This window comes from Cajanus cajan, chromosome 8 (assembly GCF_000230855.2).
Source record: "Cajanus cajan strain Asha chromosome 8, NIPB_CcT2T_4, whole genome shotgun sequence".
NCBI classification, from domain to species: Eukaryota; Viridiplantae; Streptophyta; class Magnoliopsida; order Fabales; family Fabaceae; genus Cajanus; species Cajanus cajan.
In genome coordinates this window covers 56,629,869-56,654,612 of record NC_138524.1, presented here as the reverse complement: position 1 = coordinate 56,654,612, position 24,744 = coordinate 56,629,869, and the positions used below count along the sequence as shown (strand labels likewise).

The following is a 24,744-nucleotide window of genomic DNA, read 5'->3' as shown; positions in this document are numbered from 1 at the left end:
TACAAAGAAAACGTCATCATGCTGAACACTCCAATCAATATCTTCTTTATCACGTAAAGTTAGATCGTGCAAATTATCTAGTTGACGTAGAGGACACGAAATATGTTGTACCATGCTAAACTGATGCATCACACAGTCAGGATGGTGATACTCAATTATATGAAAGTATCAATGGCACTGCCTTTGTGTTTTCTACACAATATGGTGGTAGCGAATGAAAATGCTGAAGGTATGACTATCAAACAAATTGCACACAAAAAAACTCATAAATTAATACTAATTTCAAGAGATACACTTCAAAATTGTAAACAACAACTCTCCCTATACATCTCTATCTTTCATCTTATCTAAAGCATCGCAAATCTGAACAATGGCTTTTTTATGTTCTTTTGGTGTATGTAAGGCACTATTCCACCTAAAAATATGAAAAACAACAAATTAATTAAAAATATTTATCTAATGTTAAATCTAATATTTAATAAGTTAATTTAATTGAAAATATTACCTTGCACCTTAAGGAAGCCAACAATATTTAGCGGTGTCATCAAGGGTGTAAAATATGGCATTCGATACCATGCCCATAACTGTAGTAGAACACATGTCCCACTAATTTCCTTTTGATCATAATTGGTGACAATGAACAGTTCTCGATATAAATCAACAAGCACAATTGATCCCCAACTTAGTTGACCACATTGGTCTAAATTAATTAGCATTATCAAATATTACATTGGTACTAATGTTGAAGACTTCTTAGAGAAAAGCATGCCCTAAGCAACTGTAAAATATAAGTTCGGGTATACCGTTCCATTTGTTGCACGTTGTGCACATGCATGAAAACATCAATAAAAGTATTGATCAACCCAACCCATCTTCATCCTTCCACCTTTAATTGCATTTGGTGGTGGTGTAATTCCCAACCAAATCTTCAACAAGTGGAATCCATCTATACGTTGAACAATCAATAATTGGGTCTTCATGTACCTTAAGACCAAACAAAATTGAAACACCTTCCAAGGTAATTGTACACTCCCCAAATGTCATGTGAAAAGTGTGTTTCGGGTCTCCACCATTCAACTAATGTTGAAATTAAGTGGTGGTCAATAGGAAAGCATGGCATCTTTGTCACTCCCAGCATCCTTGCTTGTGCAAGAAAAGGTCTAACTTCATCAATAATTGATCCATCTCAATGGCCACTTTTGGTAACTCTTCTAGCACGAAGAACTCTATCGGACTAACCATTCCATACATGCTTAGAGATGTGAACTGATTGCATACTCAACAATGAATCATCAATGGGTCTCATATTAAATCTTTGTTGGGGCATTTTGAAATTATAACTATTAACTATACAATATCCACAAAATTAGTAAATCAAAATTAAAAAATAAAATGACAAATAAATATTAAATTGGTATATATACACACGATTTTCAAATATAAACTCACAATCTATAAATTAATCAACCTAATTATACACAATTAAGAAGTGTGTGCATAAAATTGTATCTACATAACATACATATTTCATGCAAACAATCTTAATAAAAATATTAAATACTTGTATACACATAAATTATAATTATTAACTACACAATATCCACAATTATTAAATCAAAATTAAAAATTAAAGTGATAAATAAATATTAAATTGGTATGTATACACACAATTATCAAATATAAACTCACAATCTATAAATTAATCAACTTCATTATACACAATCAAGAAGTGTGCGTGTAAAATTAAAATAATAAATATTTAAGTCCCTAAATAATGAATAATTAATTAAATCCTAAACAAAATAATCTTATCCTCCTACATGAAGATCAAATAATTAAAATCATAGAAACAAAAAATTTTAAACTTCAATTTAATTTACTTAAAATTTAATTTCATATAAATTAAATTATATAACATATAACAAAATTAATTCCAAATCAAAACTACAACTAACTACTCTTTTATTTCTCACATCAACATCAAAAAAATAAAACCATGCAAAACCACAACTATTCACTCTTCTATTTCTAAACACTTAAAAAATGTAAACTCCTAAAAATTTGAATAATCAACAAATTTTCCACATATAAAAATCTAAAACCTAAAAATATACATGAGCATATTTCTAGACTCAGTTTTGTGATTTAACCACCATTTAAGGTGTGGGTCTACGTTTCTCTTCTATTGCTCTTCTCTCTCTAATCCCTGTTGCACGACCCATCTTCTTATGGCATCTCCAGGTCCTGTTTTGCCTATTTCTGGCACTCCGACCATAACCACGGAGAAACTCAATGAAAATAATTATTTATCATGAGTTGCCTCTGTGGAACTATGGTTCCTTGGTCAAGGGTACCACGATCACTTAGAAATGGAAGACATTGAGGGTTCAGATGAAAGTCAAGCTAAATGGAAGAAGCTTGATTTTCAACTATGTGTTGTGTTGTGGCAGTCGGTTAAGCCAAATATTTTGGGAACACTTAGAGCCTTCAAAATTTGTTGTTCTTTTTGGAAAAAGACTCAAAATATTTATGCAAATGATATTCAGCGGTTGTATGATGCTAATAGAATCCTTGAAACAAATTAATCATGAAATGACGTCTCACATTGCTGAAGCCCAAGTTGTTGTAGAAGAACTAAAAATGTTCCTGACAGATGATTCATTAGATGGAATAAATAAGAAACTTGATAGGCTATATATGGTGCTGATCCTGAGAACATTGCACCCAGATTTCAATCATGTTCGTGACCAGATTCTGACCGGCCACAAGATTCCTTCAATGGACAGCCTAATAGTTAGACTTCTTCGTGTCCCTACAGAAGAGAAGAATGAAAACTATGGTGGAACTGTTGAAGCTTCTGCAATGGTTTCTAGTCGGGGTAGAGGTGGTCATGGAAATCGAGGAGGAAGAGGAGGTAAAAATGGTCGTCCTCAATGTTCATACTGCAAGAGGATGGGTCATACCCAAGAGAATTGTCATTCTCTTCATGATTTTCCAGAGAAGATAGGAAATTTGTCCAAGTTTGAGAAATTAGAAAAATCTGATATGAAGATCCCTAAAGATGACTATCAAGAATATCTTTAACGGAAGTCTATGAATTCGAGCTCAATCTTCCTCTACCACTACTATTTCTACAGCTTGAATTTCTCATTAACTACAAATCAAAGTCCATGGATCATTGATTCAGGAGCCTTTGATCACATAACCAGTAATAATTCTATGTTCTCTTCCATGTTCCCACTTAAATCACCTAACCTTATTACCTTAGCAGATGGATCCAGAATTGTTCCTAAAGGAATCAGTTAAGTTTCTTTGTCTCCCTCATTAAATCTAAACTCTGTTTTGTTTATTCCTAATTTTCCTTTCAACTTAATCTCTTTAAGTTAGTTAACCAAATCTTTAAATTGTTCAATAACCTTTAATGCTGAATCTTTTGTTATTCAGGAACGTGGTATGGGTCGGAAGATTGGCGCAAGACATGAATCTAGTGGTATCTACTATTTTGAAATGCAACCACATGTATCTTGTATTGTTGTTTTGTCACTCAAACTTTTGCATGATCATTTGGGTCACTCAAGTCTATCCAAGTTGAAACTTTTGATTCCTATTCTTAAAAATTTAGAAGAGTTAGGTTTTGAATCATGCCAATTAGGCAAACATGTCAGGTCGTCTTTTCCCAAGCAAACTGATAAAAGATGTAACTCGATTTTCACCACCATTCATTCTAATATTTGGGGTCCAAGCCGTGTAACATCTTTTGGTTTCAGATATTTTGTAACATTTATTGATGAATTTTCTCGATGTACTTGGGTATATTTAATGAAAGATCATTATGAACTTTTGTCTATTTTTATGTCTTTCTTCAATGAGATCAAAAACCAATTTGGGAGAATAATTAAAATTTTTAGAAGTGACAATGCAAAAGAATATTTCTCTTCTGAATTATCCTCTTTCCTATCCTCATAGGGTATCTTACATCAGTCTACATGTCCACATACACCCTAACAAAATGGAATAGCAGAAAGAAAAAATAGGCACCTTGTGGAGACTACACGCACCCTAATGCTCAATGAAAATGCTCTTGTATCTCAATGGGCTGATGCAATCCTCACTTCTTGTTTTTTAATAAACAAAATGTCCTCTTCTTCCCTTGAAAATAAAATCCCTTACTCCATTATTTATCCAAAGGAACCCTTGTTTCATGTCTCACCTCGAGTCTTTGGGTGTACATGTTTTGTACATAATGTCTCTCCTGGTTTGGAAAAACTATCTGCTAGAGCTATTAAGTGTGTTTTCTTAGGCTATTCTTGTCTTCAGAAAGGGTACAAGTGTTACTCCCCATATACCAGAAAATTCTACATATTTGTAGATGTCACCTTCTTTGAACAAACTCCATTTTTCTCATGAACCACTCGTGATCTCTTTCAATACAATAGGTGCTACCAGTTTGTTCTCATGTTTCCATTCCACCTCAAATTTTACTTCATAACCAAGAGGTTACCCATTCTATTATTCCCGCAACTACTCCTATTCAAGCTCCTCCACCTCCCCTTGTCACATATCAACGTCGACCACGAAAAATTGATCCAATATTATCTAAAGAGTCATCAATTTCATGTCCTTTAGCATCAGATGTGCCTACTAAGGATCCTAGTGAGGATAACTCTGGATGGCCTATTGCTCTTCGAAAAGGTATACGGTCTACTCAAAACCCTCATCTTATTTATAATTTCTTGAGTTATCATCGATTATCTCCCTTGTATTTCTCCTTTGTCTCTTTTATATCTCCTTTTACCATTCCTAAAAATGTTCATGAGGCTCTTGGTCATCCTGGATGGAGACAAGCCATGATTGTTGAAATGCAAGCTCTTGAGCATAGTGGTACATGGGAGCTAGTTCCACTTTCTCCTGGAAAACGACTAGTTGGATGCAAAGCCCAATTGGTGGCAAAGGGGTATACTCAGATTTATGGCCTAGACTATAGTAACACTTTCTCTCATGTGTCCAAGTTTCCTACTGTTCGTCTCTTTCTTGCTATGACAGTTATTCGTCATTGGCCTCTCTACCATTTAGACATTAAAAATGTCTTTCTTCATGGTGAGTTGGAGGAGGAAATTTACATGGAGCAACCTCTTGGATTTGTTGCTCAGGGGGAGTCTGGTTTAGTTTGTAAATTGCGAAGATCTCTTTATGGTCTCAAACAATCTCCTCGAGCTTAGTTTGAAAAATTTAGTCATGTTGTACAGGACTTTGGACTTAAAAGAAGTGAAGCAAACCACTCATTTTTCTATTGTCATACTTCTCCTGGGAGATGTGTTTATTTGATTGTTTATGTGGATGACATAGTGATTACAAGAAACGATGTATCTACAATCTCTCAATTGAAGAAACATTTGTTTAGCCATTTTTAGACCAAAGATTTGGGACATCTAAAATATTTTCTTGGTATTGAGGTTGCCCAATCAAAGGAAGGCATTGTGATCTCTCAAAGGAAGTATGCTTTGGACATTTTGGAGGAAACAGGCATGACTGATTGTAGACCCATTGATAGTCCTATGGATCCTAACCAAAAGTTAATGACTAATCAAGGTGAACCATTCACAGATCCAGAAAGGTATAGGAGATTGGTTAGGAAACTCATTTATCTTACAATCACAAGCCCTTATCTCTCTTTTGCAGTAGAGATTGTTAGTCATTTCATGCATGCCTCTCATATCGATCATTGGAATGTTGTTCTGCGTATTCTTAAATATATCAAAAAGGCTCTAGTACAAGGATTACTGTATGAAGACAAAGGAGACAATTAGAATTTCTGGATACTGTAATGCTGATTGGGCAGGATGTCCTATAGATAGACGTTCTACTACTGGATACTATGTATTCCTTGGTGGAAATCTCATTTCTTGGAAGAGTAAAAAACAAAATGTTGTTGATCGATCTAGTGCTAAAGCTGAATATCGAGCTATGGCCTTGATTACTTGTGAATTTGAATGGATTAAGCAACTCATTCGAGAGTTAAGGTTTTGTGAGGATCATCCAATGAGATTGTATTGTGATAATCAAGCCGCTCTTCACATTACTTCCAATCTAGTATTTCACGAGAGAACCAAACACATAAAGGTTGATTGTCATTTTGAGAAGGAGAAGTTGTTGTCCAAGGAAATCATTAATGAATTTGTCAATTCTAGTGAACAACTTGCAAATGTTATAACTAAGTCATTAAGGGGGCCTTGAATCCAATTTTTATGTTCCAAGCTCGGTGCATATAATCTATATGCACCCGCTTGAGGGGAAGTGTTAGAATAGCTTATTTAGAAAGCCTCTTCTGTTTTTAAATATTTTAATGTATTTTCCTGATTGCACTCTAGCTTGATGTAATGGCTTAGGCCTCTAGGCTCTTCAGCTTTTCTTGTAATCCTACTCATTTCCATTCATAATATAAGAAATAGACAGATCCGAGGATCTGTGCTTTTTGGTTACATATTTGAATATCTAAGTAAAACAAAACAAAAAATTTGAATCATTAACATCATTAACAAATTTTCCACATAAATAAATCTAAAAGCTAAAACTATACATAAAATCAAGATATTAATATATAAAAAAATTAAAAAATTAAAAATTAAAAAAACTTACCTTCTTCACACAACTCTCATTTTCTTATTTACCATTTTCTCCTCTCCTTCTTTTATCTTCTCTTACACTCAAATGTCTTATTCTCTCTTTCTCTTCTCTTCTTTCTTTTTCTTCTTTACTCGCGTCCTTCAGTTCTCTTCTTTCTTTTTTTGCTTCACTTGAGTCCTTCTCTTCTCTTTCTTTTTTCTTCTCCTTCTATTTCTTCTTCTTCACTCACTCTCTTCGAACTTAAACTACTAGTTGGGAGAGGGAGGGCAATAGAAAATGTCACAGGGACTAACGTTTTCTGTTCAAACACACCGTATACAGAAAATGTCGCATGGGTTGACGTCTTTCGTTCAAACTGTGCACATTACATAACGAGCCTCCACACTGCACGAGCACCAGGCATGCATGACAAACCAAGGCGACTATGCTTGAAAACATCACCACCAGCCCTGACGTTTTTGGTTCAGTGCTTTGAAGGCGTCACCATGCCTGAAGCTTTCTGTATCGAGGCTACTTCAGCATTGCATTATGGTCGGTGACACTACATGAAGTGACCATGCACGGAAGATGTCAATGTGCATGATGTTTTGTGTATCGTTCTTTGGCATGCATGCAAAACATCTGACCTAGTGATGTTTTGTGCGTATAAACGTGAAGAAAACAATTTACTTCGGTAAATTATTTTCCAAATAATTTATTTTAAAAAATAGTTTTTTATTTTAATTTATTAAGGTTAAAAAGCCAATATGATGACCCTTCTTCGTTAGTGTTGAGTAATGGTTTGTTGTAAGTGTTTAGTGGAATATTTAATGAATAATTGTGACTCTTGGTATTTGTAATTGTTCTAGTGTTTTAAGAGTTATATATCAACCCATAAATGTATGTGAATATATGGCGGCAGAAAGCAAGAAAAAAAAAAGTAATAAAACGGATAAATATTCAATCCTAAACACTTTCCTCGTGTTCTAAATTTCTGCATAATTTGAAGTAGTTATAACCCACCATATATCTTAGTTTCTTCCCCCTCTAGAATACCACCAACAAAGTGGTAGCACTATCAGAGTTGCAAATCCTTGCAGCAAACAATAGAGAAGAGCCATGGCTTCCCAAACAACCTAGTATGACCAACCAACAACCAGCAGCACAATCTAAAGTAATATCCAAATTCCTTTATTTGAAAAAGAAAATTATGATTTTTGGGCTGTAAAATGTAGACATTGTTCACCTCTTTAGATGTCGATGAACTAGTAAAAACATGATATGAATATACAACAGGAGCAATAGTTGCGTAACCTGTAGAATTGAAAAAGAAAATCACTAATGTTAGAGTTCTTGGGATGATTCAAATAAGAGTCATAAGAGTCTCACTAGAAGTATTTCTTACAGGGACAAAAATAGCCAAGAAGGCGTGTGAAACTCTTCAACAAGAGTTCAAATGAGATTCAAAGGTTTCAATCTCTCGAGAGATTTTGAGAATGAAAGAATTTTTTTTTTTAATTAGTACTCAAATAGATTGTCTGAATTAGTGAATCAAATATAGTCGCATGGAGATACAATGGATGACCGAAGAATTGTTGATAAAGTTCTGATCAGCTTGACCGAAAAATTTGATCCTATGGTGGCTGTTATACAAGAAACCGAAGGATTTTTCAACTATGATTGTTTTCGTGTTGATGGATCACTTAGATCCTATGAGCAAAGATTGTTACGTCCCATTGAAAATTCAGTCAAAGTGTATTTGAATCTAAAGTCACCATTCAATAGGCAACTCGTGTATAAAAATGTGGGGTATTTGGAACAGTGGCTACAGCAATCATATAAAAGGAAATAGAAAAGCTTTTTATTGGTATGGATCCATCATTTGTCTCAAAATTTAAATTGGACAATGGAGAATACACTGAAGTTGAAAGAAAAGGCAATATTGGGGTTACGACAAAACAAGGAGGTAAGGAGAAAAAATTTTAGAATGATTTCTTCGACAATACTTTTGTGAAGGATTGCTACCAATGGAAAGGAGAATGTTAGATGTAGCTAGTAAAGGCACTGTAAAGAATAAAACCCCTCAGGCTCCAAGAGATTTAATTTCCTTTATAGGTGCAAATTCACTACAGTTTGTATACCACCTGGTTACACACTCATGGAAAATGGCATTGAAGAAATATAGGATGGTTCCAAATTCTTTTACTTTTCTGGTAGATTCTTTTTGTAAAGGAATCAGGGTTTGCTCATGAATTTCATTGTAATCATGTAACAAGTGAAGGTCAGGAAAGGGAGGGAAAAGATCATGAAAGCAGGTCAGAAAACGTGAGGGTGGAAGAAGCACGTGGAGACAGGCGCGTGAGGAGAAATAATGTGAGGCTCAAAGGTTATGATTGGGCAAGAGCGCATTAAATAGAAGTTCGTTAGAGGAGAGAGGGGTGGTGTACTGTCATTTTCTTCTCTCTGGTAAATCTTCATATCTTTCTATGCTTTCTCTTTTCTCTGCATATGTCATTTCTTTTGCATTGAGTTCTGTTTTTTTCAATTCCGTGTAAGGAAACAATCCAGAAAAGATTCATAAAGACTATTACAATATCAATTCCATTTCCTTAAATTATGATCCTGTTCCATTAGTGCTTTCATCATCTGAACCATGGCTGAAAACACTAGAATGAAAGAACTAGCTACTGAAATAGCTCGTCTAAAGGACCTTCTGGCGGAGGTTAGTCGCATCGCAGAATCCATGGAACGGCGTGAGCGCGAGTTACAAAAGTGGATGGAGTATTTGACATTACGCGAACAAGACGCGGAAAATAGATTCCAAACCTTAGAATCAACGATGGGTTCCTTGCTCCAAACGAAGCCACTACCATCAACGGAGCAACCATTTCAAGTGCGTAATGTGAAACTCGATTTTCTGCGATTTGACGGTACTGAAGTCCTCCAATGGATCTTCAAGGCGGAGCAGTTCTTCAACTATTACCGCACACCAGATGACCAGCGTTTGATCATAGCTTCAATTCATTTGGAGAAAGAGGTAATTCCTTGGTTCTAGATGCAAAATCGTGTCAATTCCTTTCCAACTTGGGTAGCTTTTACTCGTGCATTAGAAACGGAATTTGGTCCTTCACCGTATGAATGTCTCAAGGCTACTTTGTTTAAACTCACCCAAACTTCATCTGTCCATGATTATTATACTCAATTCACTTCCCTAGCCAACCGTGTCCAAGGCATCACTGCTGAGGATCTCCTAGATTGCTTTGTAGGAGGCCTAAAACCAGAGCTCAAATGTGATGTTATTGCCCAAAACCCTACTTCTCTGCTACGGTGTGTCTCATTAGCTAAGTTGTATGAGGAGAAGTACACCCCTAAAACCAAGCTACATAACACTCCCTATTATCCCAAAACACAAGCCACAAACACAAGCTCAATTACATCACAATCCATAAGATCAACCAGCTTACCACCCTTGTTATCTGTCCCTCAGTCATCTACATCCATTTCAAACACCAAAACCAATCCTGTTAAAAAACTTACTGCTGCAGAAATGCAATTGCGTCGAGAGAAGGGGCTCTGTTTTACATGTGATGATAAATTTACCATGTTTCATAGGTGTCCCAATAAGCAGTATTTTGTTTTGCAAGTTGATGAAGATGTTTTACTTGATGTTCAACATGACCCTCCGGAGAGCACTGTGGAGGCTGAACTTTCACCAATCTTGGAACACCACCTTTCGTACAATGCATTAAAGGGCTCTTCAGGAATAGGCACTATGAAATTTAAAGGGTCTATTAATAGGATGATGGTTTAGGTTCTATTAGATAGTGGAAGCTCAGATAATTTTCTTCAGCCCCGAATTGCTCACTGTTTGAAACTTCCAGTGGAACCTATACCTAACTTTCAAGTGTTGGTTGGCAATGGTAATGCCTTGGTAGCTAAAGGACTCATCAAGGATCTACAAGTCAAAATTCAAGGTTACATGTTGCAGTTACCTGTATACTTACTACCGGTTTCAGGAGCTGATTTGGTGCTAGGAGCCGCTTGGCTAGCAACCTTGGGACCTCATGTCTCTGATTATAGCAGCTTATCTATCAAATTCTATGTTGGGGATCAATTTGTGACTCTTCATGGCGATCATCCCACCCTTCCACAGCCAGCTCAATTCAATCACTTCAAGAGAATGTGCCACACAAATGCTATTGCTGAGTTATTCTCTTTGCAAGTTCAAAGCCCCCCAACTCCACACGATCAATGGCTGGATCTTCCAACTAATATGGAGCCTGAACTTGTGTTGTTGCTCCATCAATACAGAACTGTTTTTGATCTTCCAACAGGACTACCCCCAGAGAGACAACATAACCATTCTATTCCTTTAGTTGAAGGTGCTAACTCTGTGAAGGTACGCCCCTACAGGTATCCTCATAGCCAGAAGTTGCAAATTGAGAAAATGATCCTGGAAATGCTACGGGTAGGAACTATCATTCCATCCACAAGCCTTTTTTCTTCACCAATCATACTGGTTAGGAAGAAGGATGATACTTGGAGATTTTGCACTGATTATAGAGCCTTGAATGCTATAACAGTCAAAGATAGCTTCCCTATTCCCACTGTGGATGAGTTACTTGATGAGTTGTATGGGGCACAATTCTTCTCTAAACTAGATTTAAGGTCTGGTTATCATCAAATACTGGTTAAAGAGGAGGATAGGCACAAGACAACTTTTAGAACTCATCAAGGGCATTATGAATGGTTAGTAATGCCATTTGGTTTAACTAATGCTCCTGCCACCTTTTAATCCCTCATGAATGACATTTTTCAAGGTATTTTAAGAAAATTTGTCTTAGTTTTCTTTGATGATATCTTAGTATACAGTCCAACATGGGGAGAACACCTAAAGCATCTAGAGACAGTCCTGCAAATTTTACAACACCAGCAATTGTATGCTAAATTATCAAAGTGTAGTTTTGGCTTACAAGAGGTGGATTACTTGGGTTATACGGTATCAGGAAAAGGTGTGGCCATGAATCAAGACAAAATTAAGGCAGTTATGCAATGGCAAGTTCCAACCAACTTTAAACAATTGAGAGGGTTTTTGGGACTCATAGGTTATTATAGAAGATTTATTAGGCACTATGCCTCTATTGCTGGACCTTTAACTAATCTTCTAAAAAAGGACTGTTTCAAATGGGATGAACAAGCAACTCATGCTTTTGAAGCGCTAAAAGCTGCTATTACTCAAGCACCTGTGCTGATGCTTCCTGATTTCTCCATTCCATTTGTGCTGGAGACTGATGCTTCAAGATCAGCCATTGGAGCAGTGCTTATTCAGAACAAACATCCCATTGCATACTAACCCAGGCACATGGTACAACAATCAACCTACTTTATCTTCTCCTTATCAGCATGGAATTCTTGGACCTAGACCTCAATTTACTCCTCAAGTCCAATTCACCTCCACCCAGCCACAACCTCAAGCCATGATTGCATCATCCTCCTCTTCCAGCAACAACAATTGGTATCCGGATTCTGGGGCATCAAATCATGTTACCAACGTTTCTCAAAATATTCATCAATTCACTCCTTTTGAAGGACCTGATCAAATCCATGTTGGCAATGGACAAGGGCTTCACATTAACTCCACAGGTGTTACCACTTTTCATTCTCCAATCAACCCTAAGTTTCAATTCGCTCTAAACAATCTTCTATTTGTGCCCTCCATCACAAAAAATCTAATCAGTGTTAGTCAATTCTCCAAGGATAATTCTGTATATTTTGAATTTCACCCCCACATTTGCTTGGTCAAATCACAGGACACTAAAGAAGTTCTTCTCCAAGGCTCAGTTGGTTCTGATGGCCTGTACAAGTTTCCTGCCCTCCTTCCTACTCCCAGTACGCAATCTGTCCAGCAAGTGCAACCGGCCAGGACCTTTTCTGTCAATACTGCAGCAACAAGCCCTGTTTCCTTTGCTACTTGGCACTCTAGATTAGGACATCCCAATGTTGATGTAATGAAACATGTTTCTCGGAACTTCAACATTCAACTTGTGCACAATAATAAATCAAATTTCTGCACTCCTTGTTGTCTTGGTAAATCTCACAGATTACCTTCCAATTTGTCTAGAACCATTTACAATACACCCTTTGATTTAGTATACAGCGATTTGTGGGGACCTGCTCCGGTTACGTCCACTTGTGGATATCAATACTATGTAACTTTTGTCGATGCTCACACACGCTTTACATGGATCTATCTTCTCAAGTCTAAAGCTCAAACCTTTAATATTTTCAAACAATTTCACGCTATGGTTAAAAATCAATATCACCACCCAATCAAAGCATTGCAAACTGATTGGGGTGGTGAATATCGTTCCTTCACTAATTATTTGAATGAAGTTGGAATTCAACACCGTCTAATCTGTCCACACACTCACCATCAGAATGGAGTTGTTGAAAGAAAACACAGGCACATTGTTGAACTTGGTCTCACGTTGATGGCTCAAGCTGAATTACCTATGCAGTTTTGGGATCATGTCTTTCTCACTGCAGTTTATCTCATCAATAGACTCCCCTCCTCATCCATTCAAAATGCTGTCCCTTATCATAAACTCTTCCATCAACCACCAGATTATCTCTCTCTTAGAATCTTTGGTTGCTCTTGCTTCCCACATCTTCGGCCCTACAACAAACACAAACTTCAATTCCGATCCCAAAAATGTGTTTTTCTTGGTTACTCTACCTCTCACAAAGGTTACAAATGTCTTGCTGCTGATGGACGTCTCTGCATCTCCAAAGATGTAGTGTTTAATGAAACTAAATTTCCCTACAAGGAACTTTTCTCCTCTTCCAAGACTAGTGACTCCCAACATCCTATTTCTGTCCCTCTTACTATAAATCCCACTCCCACACCCACTCATGCGACCAGACCCACCTCTCCCAATCCACCTGCAACCTCACCAAACCCAACCTCTAATTCTTACAGCCCCAATACTGCTGCCAGTACCTCTCCCTCTACTCTATCCATTCCAACATCCTCCAACCTTGAACCTTCCTCATCTCCTATTATTCACCCTCACAATGTGCACCTTATGACCACAAGAGCCAAAGATGGTATAGTTAAACCACGCCTACAACCCACCCTTTTATTAACTCAGGTAGAACCAAAAACCACCAAACAAGCCTTATCTAATCCTACCTGGTCTGCTGCCATGCAAACAGAATACAATGCTCTTCTTTACAATAACACCTGGTCTCTTGTTCCTCTTCCACCACATCGCACTGCTATAGGCTGCAAGTGGGTCTTCCGCGTCAAAAAAAATCCTAATGGTACGGTCCAAAAGTACAAGGCACGCCTTGTTGCCAAAGGATTTAATCAGCAATTTGGATTTGACTATCATGAAACCTTCTCCCCTGTTATCAAACCAGTTACTGTCAGACTCATTCTCACCCTTGCCCTCACTCATCGTTGGACCATTCAACAACTCGATGTTAACAATGCCTTCCTCAATGGAACACTTGAAGAAGAAGTCTACATGCAACAACCACCTGGATTTGAAGCTTCTGATAAAAATCTCGTCTGCAAACTTCACAAGGCCATTTATGGGCTCAAACAAGCACCTCGTGCTTGGTTTGACAAGCTCAAATCAACTCTACTGCGATTAAACTTTTATGCCAGCAAATGTGATCCATCACTGTTCATTTACTCTCAGGGCAATAATGTCATCTACATTCTAGTGTATGTTGATGACATTATAATCACTGGCAATAATTCCTCAATCCTTCATACACTCGTCTCTCAACTTCATTCAATCTTCTCCCTCAAAGATCTCGGTGATCTTGATTTCTTTCTTGGCATTGAAGTAAAGTCTCAGCCTGATGGTTCTCTCATTCTTACTCAAAGCAAGTACATTCGTGACCTATTAAATCGTACTGATATGGAAGGCTCAAAACCCATTTCTTCTCCCATGATTTCTGGAAGCAAACTATCAAAAGCAGGCTCTAAAGATTTCTTGGATGCTTCTCTCTATCGTTCAGTTGTAGGTGCATTACAATATGCTACTATTACAAGACCTGAAATTAGCTTCTCTGTAAACAAAGTCTGTCAATTCATGTCCCACCCCCTTACACATCATTGGGCAGCTGTCAAAAGAATTCTCAGGTATCTAAAGGGCACTACATCCTGGGGTCTCCGTCTACAACCTGCTTCTTCTCCTTCCTCTCTCTCAATCCATGCCTATTGTGATGCAGACTGGGCGTCTGATCCTGACGACAGGAGATCTACATCTGGTGCCTCCATCTTCCTTGGACCAAATCTCGTGTCCTGGTGGTCCAAAAAGCAAACTGCAGTTGCCCGCTCTAGTACTGAAGCCGAATACAGAAGTCTTGCCCTCGCTACAACTGAAGTTACTTGGATACAAACCTTGCTATCTGAACTTAAAGTCACTCATTCTACTCCAATTATCTTCTGTGACAACTTGAGCACTGTTGCTCTCGCTCACAACCCGGTTCTTCATGCACGCACCAAACATATGGAATTGGACCTATTCTTCGTTCGCGAGAAAGTGGCTGCCAAGTGTCTTCAAGTTGTTCATGTTCCAGCTATTGATCAGTGTGTTGATGTGCTCACCAAAGCTCTCTCACCTTCGCGGTTTTGTGAACTTCGGTCCAAGCTTCAAGTAGTTGAGTCTCCTCATCCTACTTGAGCTTGCGGGGGGCTATTGGAGTATAGTTTTACTCCTTTATTGTTATTTTCGGTTATTATAGATACTTAGGTTATCTTTCTGTTATTATAGATAATTAGGTTATCTTTCTGTTATTATAGATAATTAGGTTATTATAGACCAATCTTAATTGGCTCTATAAATACCTGTCTTGTACTCTGTTTTTAGTAGTTAATGAATTACATTCTTTGCCTATTGCAAATCTTCTCTCATCTCTCTCTCTCTCTCTCTCTCTCTCTCTCTCTCTCTTACTCTCTCTCTCACATATAATTCCTTTACATACTTCTCAAAGAAGCTGAATCCGAGAATGCAAAGACAATCTGCTTATGTAAGGGAGTTTTTTTCCATTACTGAAGCTGTGGCCAAGTTTAGACATTATCTTTTAGGACATAAGTTTGTGATTAGAACGGACCAAAGGAGTTTGAGAAGTCTCACTGAGCAGGCCATTCAAACACCTGAACAACAGAAATGGATACATAAACTACTAGGGTATGACTTTAGGATTGAATATAAACCTGGAAAAGACAATGTGGTTGCTGATTCTTTATCCAGATCCTTTATGATGGCATGGTCAGCCTCAATTAGACTTCATACCAGAATTAAGAAGAGCTCTAACTACAGATGAAGAAGTGAGGAAGATCATTGATGATTGTGTAGCCAACAGGCATTCTGTTCCACATTATGCAATCCATGATGGCTTACTTTACTGGAAGGATAGGCTAGTCATACCTGCATCTCAGGATTTAGTTCAAAAGTTGCTCAAAGAATTTCATAATTCTCCACTGGGTGGTCATGCTGGAATCACTAGAACTTTCAATAGACTTGCTCAGCAATTATATTGGGCTGGAATGCATCAGGATGTGAAACAATTTGTTCAAAATTGCTTGATCTGTCAGCAAGCAAAATCAGTCAACTCTCTTCCTTTGGGGTTACTACAACCTTTACCAGTGCCAAATCAGATTTGGGAGGATGTGGCTATGGACTTTATCACTGGCCTTCCAAATTCTCAAGGCTATACTGTGATCATGGTAGTGATTGACCGGCTATCCAAGTATGCTCACTTCTGCACCTTGAAAGCTGATCATAACAGCAAACAGGTAGCTGAAGCCTTTTTGAAAACTGTCATAAAATTACATGGATTCCCTAAGACGATTGTCTCAGATAGGGATAAGGTGTTTGTAAGTCAATTCTGGCAACACTTATTCAAATTAAGTGGAACTACATTGCATATGAGCACAGCTTATCATCCTCAGTCGGATGGTCAATCAGAAGCTCTCAATAAATGCTTGGAGATGTATTTAAGGTGCTATACCTATGAGTCTCCTAAGGAATGGGTCAAATTTTTACCTTGGGCTGAGTTTTGGTACAACACTGCTTATCATCACAGTAGTGGTATGACCCCATTTAAGGTAGTTTATGGGAGAGATCCTCCACAATTGATTAAGTACACTGCTAATTCTCATGATCCTCCAACAGTCCAAGAAGAGCTTAGTAAGAGACAGACAATGATCAGCAAACTAAAACAGAATTTAATAAGATCTCAGCAACACATGAAGAAATATGCTGATCCAAAACGAAAGAACATGGACTTTAAGCTTGGTGATATGATGTTGGTCAGGTTACAACCTTACCGACAGAACTCAGTGGCTCTTCGCAAGAATCAGAAGTTAGGAATGAAGTACTTTGGTCCGTTTCCTATCATTGAAAGAATTGGCCCTGTCGCTTATAAGCTGCTTTTTCCACCAACAGCAAAAATTCATCCAGTTTTCCATTGTTCTCAGCTAAAACCTTGCAGGGGAGATCATACTCAACAATATGTTCCAGCAATCACTATCGATTCCGAGACTCCCCCTATTATCTATCCTGCTGCTGTGCTTCAAGTCCGTAGAATTATGCAAGGGAACCAGACAGTAAAACAGTTCTTGATTCAATGGGAAGGGTTAGAAGAATCACCTCCTACATGGGAAGATGAGTTTGCCTTACATACAGCCTATCCAAACTTCAACCTTGAGGACAAGGTTAATTTTAAAGGAGGAGGAATTGTAACAAGTGAAGGTCAGGAAAGGGAGGGAAAAGATCACGAAAGCAGGTCAGAAAACGTGAGGGTGGAAGAAGCACGTGGAGACAGGCGCGTGAGGAGAAATAATGTGAGGCTCAAAGGTTATGATTGGGCAGGAGCGCATTAAATAGAAGTTCGTTAGAGGAGAGAGGGGTGGTGTACTGTCATTTTCTTCTCTCTGGTAAATCTTCATATCTTTCTGTGCTTTCTCTTTTCTCTGCATATGTCATTTCTTTTGCATTGAGTTTTGTTTTTTTCAATTCCGTGTAAGGAAACAATCCAGAAAAGATTCATAAAGACTATTACAATATCAATTCCATTTCCTTAAATTGTGATCCTGTTCCAAATCATTCTACTTTTGTCCGGTTAAGGTTGCCCGATTACTTGGAAAATTTGTAGGAAATTTCCAATGCAATGGGATGATAACGAAAAATATTTTGTAGAAGTATAAAACAAGGGAAAACCGTATACTAGAAATGTTTTACAAAAAGGGAATATTTTATACTTGTTTTGGGTATTCTGGTTTTGTAGTACTCTGGTCCTATTCTCGTGATCATTCTTTGTTGGAAACTAACATCCAAAGAAATCATTTATCATGTTAAGAAATGTATTATGTGCCGATTGCGGCTCAATCTTTCTCGTGCGAATTGTTGATAAAGGTTTTTAATTGGGTTGTGGTTGTTACTAGTCACTAACTTTACAAATTAGATATTCTGTGAGCCTCAGGATGCTAAAAGGCAAATGAATGATTGATTTCTTAAATCATAAATTTTTGTGAGGCTTGTATTAAGAGTGGGTTTGGATAAACTTTTCTAGAAACATTTCCACAAATAGCAAAGAGCTTCTACAAATTAGTTGTGCTTAAGCTAATTTTAACTTACAGAGAAGCTAATTCCATTTTTCCTTCCTATTTTTCTCTCTTAAAAATGTTTCTAAAAAAGTTTATCCAAACAGCATCAAATGAAAAACAATGTAAATATCATAAAATAAACAGTTGATCTAGCCTTGCTGGTTGCATAATGGCGTTAAATTTATTGTTGTCTGGCATGCTTAACAGTTAGTAATTTGAGCATTAACAACTTTATCTTATGCTACTTACTGCTTCCCTCGTTTCCACTAGTTCTCTTTATATCTGGTGGTTCAGCATTTAACTTTTTTACTAGTTGAATTGGTTCTGGACTCATTTTGGGATGTTACTGAGCCTAACTGGGGTCTGTACTGCCATGTTTCCTTGTGAATCTTGCATGATACAGACGGGATGCATCTTTATCATTGACAATCAATTAGGCTACTAATAGAGAGCTACACTAGATGGCCTAATTGTACAAAGGAAATAATGTTAAATTCACTCATTTTCTTTATATCCTCAATTACATCATAATGTTACCTTATATAACCAACAATCACTAACCTAATTGGATAACAACCCTACAACTGTCATCTCTTACAGTTTGTTTGGTTCAAAGGAAGAAAGGAGAGAGGAAGGTAGAGGAGAGATTTTAGTGGAGGGGAGCAGTTAGAAATTTTGTTTGGTAGAGGGAAGGTGAGATAACTCTTTGCTTGTTTAGTTTACAAGGATAGGAAAAGAATTTTAAAAACCAATTTATTTTTGTATCCTTATAATTTTAAATTTAAGAACATAAGTATACTTTATACTTATACTACACATGTTTTAAAATCTCTTCCCCTCCAAATCCTCCCAATATTGGAGGGGAGCTAAAATTGGGTTAAGAAAGATTTTGCTCCCCTCCTATCCTAATATTTTAACCAAATAAGACAAATTTAAAAAAATCTCACTCCTTCCCTCCCCTCCAACCAAACACTATTACGGAATCAAAAAGAAATTACAAAAATAATAAAATATAATATATTTAAAATAAACTGACTCCATTCAATAAAATCTTTAAACCCAGCTCTAGACCCAAAATAAAATGGCTTAAAGATTTTATTGGATGAAGTTAGTTTATTTTAAATATATTATATTGTATTATTTTTTAAATTTTCTTTTAATTCCCTTAGATGATGACACTTGTAAGGTTGTCATCCAATTAGGTTTGTGGCTATTGGTTATGTAAGATAACATTATGATGTAATTAATAATATGAAGAAAATGAATGAATTTAGCATTATTTTCTTTTTTACTAGTTATTTCCCTTGTAGAATTAAGTTACCTAGTTTAGCCCTCTTTTAGTAGTCTAGCACAATCAAAATCATAATTCTATATTGCACTTTTGATCTCTTTATAATATCAAATTTGTAATTTTAATCTACCTATTTTTAAATTCACAATTTTAATTTCTCAATTTTATAAAATCTGCAATTTTGGTCCTGTAACATCCCAATTTTCATACTTTTTATGGAAGGTAATTTAGTAATTTTTATAAGATTTATTGAGGGTGATTTAGTAGTCCAGAACGGGCCGTTCCCAAATTGGAACGGGTCGTTCCAAACTACTAAAAAGACTTATTTTTGGTAGCCCAGAACGGGCCGTTTCCAAACTAGAACGAGTCGTTCCAAACCACCAAAATGGTCTATAACCCTAGTTGGGAACGGGCCGTTCTAATTTTAGAACGAGCCGTTCCAGATGCCAAGTTTACACATGTTGAAAGTATCTAGAACGGGCCATTCTGGATTCGAAACAGACTGTTCTGACCACTCCTGAAATCTATAAATAGAGCACTCTAGCACTGTTTCTGGACACACTCTCTAGAGACCAAGGAAAATTCAGAGAAGGAGATCAGTCAGATTTTGCTCTAGCTTCATCTTCTACTTATCCAGGTAAGGGGGGAGTGAGAAATTTCGTTCGGGAGTGTGGAAATAATTGTTAGGTAGTAGGATTAGCCCCCAATCCCTTGCCTGATGCATGCTTCTAGGAACAGTCAAAATATGAATGTTTTTTGTTTTGTCTTCTGATTGTTCTGTTGTGTTTCATGTTGGATGTAATGTGTGAATATGTAATTAATTTTGAGAATAAATATGTTTTGATATGAACTATAGTGCTCTGTGGGTTCTTGAGAGAACCCTATGAGAACAATTATGAGTATGAATGACTATGTGATATGTGAACAAATGACATGAGACATGATGTGAATGAGAATGTGCTAATGTGAACACTATGACTATGAGAATGTGAAATGTGATAAGACATGAAATTCCGTGACAAGTGAAATGATGAATCCATGAGTTCGTGAACGTGTGACATGCATCATGTGCATATATGAACTAACAAGGTATACCTTAGGGTCACTCATGATGTAATAAGCTAACAAGGTGTACCTTAAGGTCACTCATGATGTAATAAGCTAACAAGGTGTACCTTAGGATCACAGGTGATGTAATAAGCTAATAAGGTGTACCTTAGGGTCACTCATGATGTAACAAGCTAACAAAGTGTACCTTAGAGTCATCGGTGATGTAACAAGCTAACAAGGTGTACCTTAGGGTCATTGGTGATGTAACAAGCTAACAAGATGTACCTTGGGTCACCAGTGATGAAATAATGAGAAATGTGATTATGAGACACGTGACTGGCGCCACATGCATTTATGAGTCGAGTTCATGACATCATTGCATGATAAATGAGTGTACATGTGGTACTGATTATGTATGTGTATTGTTTATGTGTGATTGGTGCTTGTAACTTGTAATATGTTTTTTGTATATGTGTGTGTTATCTAACCTTTATTTCTGCACCTGAACCTGAATGAGATGTTTCTCACTCCCTTGTTATTTGTAGGTGTTTAAATTGTGTTGTAAGTAATCATCGGCGTGAAGATGTTGGTGATGAGGCTTAGGCTTCAGTTGGACATACTCTGATAGGATATGTGACATTGGGACATAGCTAGGCTTAGTTTAGGATGTTATTTCCATTAACTATTTGAAAACTCAGTTTTATTTCTTGTAATTTCACTAACATGTTATTTGGATTAAGTTTATGAATGTGAACTCTTTACCTTTATATGGTTGGAGATTTGATTTTTAATGATGAAAAATTTTATTTTTATAACTATTGTATATGTATGTTGGGGTAGAGGGTGTCACAGGTCCCCTCATTGAATGTTCATCTATTAATCATTAAAATTGTATTTGAACATTTGACATTAAGTAGATGACATAACAATTAATATTTAATAATATTCAGGCTAAATTTTATTTTTAGTTCTCATTTTGATCTCATAAAGGTGATAAAATGAGATGGAAATGAAATGAAAATGAAAACTAAAAGTGCAATCTAACATAAATATTATTAAATATTAATTATTATGTTATCTATATAATGTTAGATCACAACAATTGTTACAATTTTAACTAATAAACGAATGAACATTCAACGACGAAACTAAAATTACGAGTTTTATAAAATTGATGGACTATAATTGTGAATTTAAAAATAGAAGACCAAATTGCAGATTTGATATGATAGAGAGACCAGAAATGAAATTTAACCAAATCATAATTACGTGAAATTCTGCCCTAGTATTTGATGTTGTATTCAATGATTTAATTCAGAAATGAAGGCATTTGTCTAAACATGTCTCACGGATAGCTATCATTGCAATTATGCTATAAAAGGATGAATCATTCATACACTATCGCAATCTGGTCCCTAGAGTGTTTGCCAAGTCACATTCTGATGATATGGAACTTAAAGGGACTAATAATTTTGAAGTAAGAAAGGATATTAAAACAGAAAATGTATAAACTGCAAACTGTAACAATGTATAACAAACTAAAATTATGCAAAGCAAGATCAGAGTAAACTATCTGCACTAGCAGCTTGCTTCTAAACCTTGGATGTTGCAAAAGATATAAACTCATTACCAGAGCCACCAATCTGAAAAGTGTTGCACAGAGAATCACAGCTGCACAAAAGCTAAATACTACAAAGATGCCAGATGCCCTGCGGTCTCTCCTGCTCAGTAGAGACTAAAATCTCTGAGCCCTGTGTTCCCAACAACTATCTACAATAATTACTTTTTGTTTTCTGCTTGTACACAAACTCCCCAGCCACTCAATGACAATTTTGATTCATATTGAACCTGTTTGTTCCTCCATTCATCTCCGATATACGCTCCTTTTCCATTTCTTTCTATGATGCTACCAAGCAATGATATTCTGCTACCTTACTTTCATAGTTTGAGTGATATGCAGGGTGGGAATTTGCAATACTCCTATGTTGTTGAATTTTATAACTTCCTGCTTCTAAATATTGGAATAAGAAATTCTCTCACATTTTGAATGTAAATGCAATGGCTTGAAGCCTACTAGCATAGCCAATTAGTTTCACTTGTTTGCTAATATTGCTATTGATATGACGATGACAAATGAATGATGCTGCTTTGCTGGTTATTCTCCCTGAAAATGTACGAGTGAGCTAGTTCAAGAAAGTGAGAGGCAATAACGGTGTTTGGTGTAAAGTTAGAGCTAAAATGCGGGGAGGGGAGATAGAATCAGACCTTTTGTAATACAAATATAAGTGATAATACCAGGTTCCCCACTTGAAACAACTTGTAGAGAATGAAAAGTGTTTATTTAGTTTTCTAACAATGTTAAGTTGCTCAAGATAATTTCCATTTTCCACTTCACATCCCATAAATGGTGTTTAAGACTAAAAACTGACATGCTCCCTCCCTGCCCAAGATGTGAAGCAGCAGGAAATGAAAATTGTCTTGAGCGATCTCACACCATTAGAAAACCAGATATGGATTTTCGTTGTCTTTAAGTTATCTCAAGTACTTCTATTCCAATTTCATCCTGGTGAAATTGGGATTAACACATACAGAAGATAGGGCTATGACACTCTCCCCTATGAGCTCTAACTCAAAGGCCAACCTATCTCCCTTTTTTGAACTTGCTCATTCATCTATTCGCTGGGACAATAACCAATAAAGCCAGTATTTATCTATTGTTAATTTGTTGTCAATATCAATACTAGTAAATAAGTAAGTAAAACTGAACTGCTGTGCAACTAGGGTTCATGTTGCTGGGGTTACATTCAAATGAAATGAATTATGTTGTTCCAATTTGTAGAAGTTGCAAGTTTAACAAAAAATTCAACGGGTACTACAAATTTCGGCCTTGCATATCATTCAAACCATGGAAGCAAGGTGATTTGAATTTCATTGCTTGGGAGCATCACACAAAAGAAGTGGATATGTGTTCACTCAAACAACATGAACGGCCAGTTCAACAAAACCCATATATACTCCTTGCCACATATTTCTCAGCAGAGGTGTCTTTAAAAATCTTCTTGCTAACCACAGGCTCTCATACCTACAGGAACACAATATATCTCAGATCTTGAGAATTCACAACTAGTTCAACTACATTGAGTTAAACAATAACAAAGATGATGAAATAATCACATTCAAACAAAATATATGAATTTTAACTGAGCATGTATCTCAGATCTAAGAATTTACAACTCTTGGGGGACATTGCAGTGAGAATCATATTAAAAACTATAAAATGGTTTAAACTCAATCAGCTATAAAGGTAATTATAATTATAAATTAAAAAAAAATGAAGAACTTACTCATCGTTGGTGGCATGTTGTAGAACTCCCTGGGAGTTTTGCAAGTATGTGCTTAATTGGTATGAGTTCGCACTCCATAACCAATGTGTTGTATCGAATGAAGCCTTGGACTTATAAATAATGAATAGCTAGATCTATTAGCGAGAATCACATGTTCACTTTTTCTTTTTGGGTGACACGCGTTCACGTTAAAGCCTTGGATTCGATTAATTTAAATTTTAAAATTTAAATAATAATAAGATTTAAATATTTTTTAGTCCCTCAAATTTAAGATAAAATTATTTTTAATCTCTTAAATTTAAAACTGTTATTTTTAGTCTCTGTAATTTTTAAAAATCTTATTTTAGTCCCTTAAGTTACTAATAATATATTTAAAAGTGACTAATTAAGACAGTTATGCAATATTAATCGAATTTAATGTAATATTTTCACTAATAGGGACACGAATAGGTAGATTTTATGTAATAATATTTAATAAATTTCTTAATAAAATTTGAATATAAGGACTAAAATAAGATTTTTTAAAATTACAGGGACTAAAAATAACAATTTTAAATTTGAGGGACAAAAAAATATTTACCCTAAATTTGAGGGACTAGAACCATATTTAAGCCTAATAATAATAATAAGGTACATCTAATCGCGAGAATCACGAAACTTTGGAATTTGGATCTTTCGTACAACCCAGTCTCGGGCCTACCTCTAGTCTCCAGCGATAATAGGATCCGTTAGATACAATACAACTATACGGTATAGATTAAATATTATATAATTTATTTTAAAATTAAACTAATGAAAGGTCGATTGGGCAAATCTCTCTGGAATAGGCA

The 24,744-nt window shown here is 36.2% G+C and overlaps 1 long non-coding RNA gene across 2 annotated transcripts; it reads right to left on the bottom strand.

Moving 5' to 3' along the window:
- Positions 1–142: 142 nt before the first annotated feature.
- LOC145950726 (uncharacterized) lies at positions 143–24,143 on the bottom strand. Of its 2 annotated transcripts, XR_014428598.1 has the most exons (5): positions 22,201–24,143; positions 7,627–7,917; positions 6,637–7,165; positions 506–1,266; positions 143–415 (listed from the first exon to the last, which is right to left on the bottom strand). It is a non-coding gene; the product is annotated as an uncharacterized LOC145950726 (long non-coding RNA). The 2 variants fall into 2 exon arrangements; XR_014428597.1 differs by lacking the exons at positions 143–415; positions 506–1,266 and having other exon boundaries at positions 6,498–7,165; positions 22,201–24,136.
- Positions 24,144–24,744: the final 601 nt, after the last annotated feature.